We start from the raw sequence: 4,049 nt of genomic DNA, 5'->3' as shown, positions 1-4,049 counted from the left end.
ACCTAATTGTTAAATTTTCAATGTGTGCATTTATACCTTGGAAATCAGCAAAAACAACAAATCAGAACTTAATTTATTGTTTTGTTGATTGTCTAGACTTATGAGAGCCATGGAGAAAATGTTAATAATGCAAATTAAAGTTAAAATAGTGTAACGAGTCCTTTTTTTTTTTTTGAGAGTCAGTTGTTAAATATTTACCAGCACATCCCTGCCTTTCTCCCCAAGATTTTACAAATGAATTCACATACCAAACTGATGTCCTTGCTAGACATAACTCTCTGCTTGGCAAATAAGTCAAGTGTTAGCTGCTTAATGCAATTTTCAGGCACTTTTGATGTCTACATTAAGGTGCTTGACTTATACTGGTTAAACTTCTGTATGAAATTGTAACTGGCATCTGTTCCTTCATCCATTTTTCATTTGGGGGGCATCAATAACTTGTTTAAATAGGTCAGGTTTGAGTGGTTTAAGTTACATGGCATATCCTTTCTTCTTTTCCTAGCCATGCATTCCTTTTAATCTTTATTCTCACAAGTTGGTGGACTTATGGTACACAGATAACTGTTTCAGAAATTACTCCCACATTAGCAATGAGTCATTTCCTGTCCATTAAAACAAGATCAGTTTAACTTTTTGTGATGTTACCTAATGTTCACCTTATCTAACACCTTTTGATTCTTTTTTTCTGAAGAAAGTATTTAAATGTATAAGTATGACACATCTGTGTAGCCATATATAGAAGTTCATTCCTTACTCCTGAACCAGCATTTCCAACACATTTTTTGGTCATCCTCATCTATTCCCATTTTGTACTGAAATCACTAAGTATTAAAGTATAAGCTGATTTGATTTGGAGGCTTTTTCTGACTTCTTAATAGAATTTCTATACTTTTTCTGCCTTTGCAGTTTACACTGGTGCATAAGTTAGGGTTATTTTCATGATGGTATTTTTGCAAATGCATGAGCACTGTGATATGAGGTGAGATGACCAAATGTCCCATGAAATAGTTTTTTTCCTACTTTTGGACACAAATAATAAAAATGGATAAAACCAACTTGACCAACTCCTTTATTTGCTTCTTCCAGAAGAATCCATGAACATTGGACTAGGACTGTGGATTGCAGATGAGTCGATATTTATAGGAAAACTAAAAGATGATGTGACTCCCAGTATCCTGTGCTATTTCACCAGGGTTGGGGAGGGGGTTATATAGAACTAAGGATGCAATTTTTATTTTTGTTTCATCATGGCCAAAGAATTTGCTCATGAGCCCCTCCATATTTATCATGGCTGGTCCTTGGAACACAGATATGGTCTATTTCTGGGACTGTACTTAGAGTCTTTCTAGCCCAGTGGAATCTGACAGAGCTGGCATCCCACTAGCATAAGCTTTGAGAACCCAGGGCTATCTGGGTTGAAAAGAAGTTTTTTTTTTTTCTTGAACTAATTTGTGATTACATTGAGATAAAAAACTTCAAGGTGAGGAAACTTCCTCTACCAATGTAGGTCCATTGGGATACTTACTAGTAGTGTGAACATGGGCAGGTCACTTAACTTTTATTTGCCTCAGTTTCCTCATCTGTAAAGTGGGAATAATAATAGCACCTACCTCTCAGGGTTGTTGTGAGGATCAAATTGGAAAGTGCTCAGTACCTGGCACAGAGTTAGTGCATTTTATTAATGTTATTAATGTTAGCTGTGATGATGATGGTGGTGGTGGTGGTATAAGCTATCACTATCATCTATTATATTATTAAACTTGAGACAAGGGACTTCTCTTCTGGGCTTACAGGGGTTCTTAACCTGGGGTTCGTGAATTTGTTAAAAATATTTTTTATAACTGTATTACAACATATTTGATTTCCTTTGCAAACCTATGGATTTTATTTTATGTATTTGAGAATGTTATTCTGAGGGGGGAATCCATTGACTTCATCAAGTTGCCCAAGGGGTATAAGACCCCCCAAAAGGTTAACGACCTCTGCTGTAAGGGAAGTCTGTGTTCTCTTTATGATACTAATTAGCTTTTCGTGTATAATCTATATCATCCGGGCTGAATTTCTTTTCTTTTTTTCTCTTCCTCTTTCTTGAGTAACCAAAAATTACCTGTGAATGAAAGATGAAAATTTGATGTTATTTTATTGCTCTGAACATGAGAGCTCTTCCAGGAAGGCCCCAGGCTAGAACTCTCTGTCCACAATTCTCTCTGTCCATTTCTAATACTCCTCCCCACTCCCAGGACCAGAATCTATTCTCTTGGTGACTGTCCCTATCTCAATTAATAAGATTTCCTCTTGGAAGGGACCTTCCATTTAATTCAATTGTAATAAAAACACATTTATGAAGTATCCACTATAATTGCCGGGCATACAAAGATGAAAACAGATAGCTCCTGCCCTCAGGACGCTTACTATCTGCTTAGGTGGCATGCTACATATACATAGAGGAGCATAATATAAGGCAAAATAGGATGGAGACAATGCAGAGATACAAAGTGTTCTAGGAGAATTTAGGGGTAGTGAGATCACTCTCAGCTGGGGGAAGAACAGAAGGGGTGGTACAGGGTGAGCCTTGAAGGCAGAGAAGGATTTCAACAGACTTCTCTCCTTTTCTCCTCCCCCTCCCCCACTTCCTCCCTTGGGAGACACAATAGAAAAAAAAAGTTTGTATTCTGCAATATCTAATAGTGTATTTATCTTTCAGTACTTTAAAAAGTCAACATAATTACTCCAGTCCCATTAAGTTTAATTTGCAGCAAATTATGCATTTAGTGTGAAGTTGGGGGTTGCAGTGCCGGTTGGAGGCAAGATAAAGATTTGGCTATTTATAACACAGGGTTTCAGGGGAGCTGGTGATAAAAATATGGATTGGTGAAAGAGCATTAGGTAATTTTCATTGCAAAGAATTCCACCTGAACCAGGATTCTCAGAACCTCAAGTCAGAGTTAGAAGGGACCTTGGAGCACAGAGTGTTAGAATATTGAACATTTATGCCAGAAGAAGTCTTAGAACAAATGCTTGATCCAGAAACGCCTGTGGAAGAGGATTTCTTAACCTTTTTTGTGTGTGCTATTTCCCTTTAGCAGTTTACTGAAGCAGATGGAGCCCTTCTCAGCTCATTACTTTTACTCATCTATTTCTTTCTTTCTTTCTTTCTTTCTTTCTTTCTTTCTTTCTTTCTTTCTTTCTTTCTTTCTTTCTTTCTTTCTTTCTTTCTTTCCTTCTTCCTTCCTTCCTTCCTTTCTTAATTAATTAATTAATCTTTCTATCCATCCATCCATCCATCTGTCCATCCATCCATCCATCTATCTAGCCATTCATTTATTCATTTAGTTATTTATTTACTTAGCTGTTTATTTATTCATTTGTTTAGTTTTAATTTTAGTTTTTAGTTTAGAACTTTATTTTCCCAAATTGCATATAAAAACAAATTTTGCCATCATTAAAAAAAAACAACTTTGTGTTCCAAATTCTCTTCCTCCCTCCCTCCCTACCCCCCAAGAACTCAAGCAATTCAATATGTTATACTCAGCATATTCCTTTTAAAATGTATAAAGTAAAATCCATAGTATTACAAAGGAAACAAATTATATTGAAATAAAGTTATCAAAATATTTTGATTTGGCGGGAAAAAGCAAGTTCATAAAATGACCCCAGGTTAAGAGATTCTGCTCTAGAATATAGAGCTGGAAGGGTCCTTAGAACAGAGAATGTGAGAATATGTAATGTTAGATCTGGAAAAGAGTTTAGAAGACAGAATGTTAGAACATAGATTGCCAGAACTGGGAGGGGGACTTGAGAGCTTCTAGGGAAGCTAAGAAAAAAGGGCAGAGCTGGAAATAATCATGGAGTGTACAGTATTAGAGCTGGGAGGGCCCTTAGGTCCCTGGGAATCTCTAAGAGACCTTATAAATCATCTAATCTAATCTCTTCATTGATAGATAAGAAAATGGATTCTAAGTATATTTTATTTCCTCTTCATTGTCTTTAAAGTCAGTAGGTGGGGATTTTTTTTGTTTTTGTTTTTTTTTTAAGTGAGGCAATTGGGA

This window comes from Dromiciops gliroides, chromosome 3 (genome assembly GCF_019393635.1).
Source record: "Dromiciops gliroides isolate mDroGli1 chromosome 3, mDroGli1.pri, whole genome shotgun sequence".
NCBI classification, from domain to species: domain Eukaryota; kingdom Metazoa; phylum Chordata; class Mammalia; order Microbiotheria; family Microbiotheriidae; genus Dromiciops; species Dromiciops gliroides.
The sequence above is the reverse complement of the archived record's forward strand: the minus strand, read 5'-3'. Positions refer to the sequence as shown.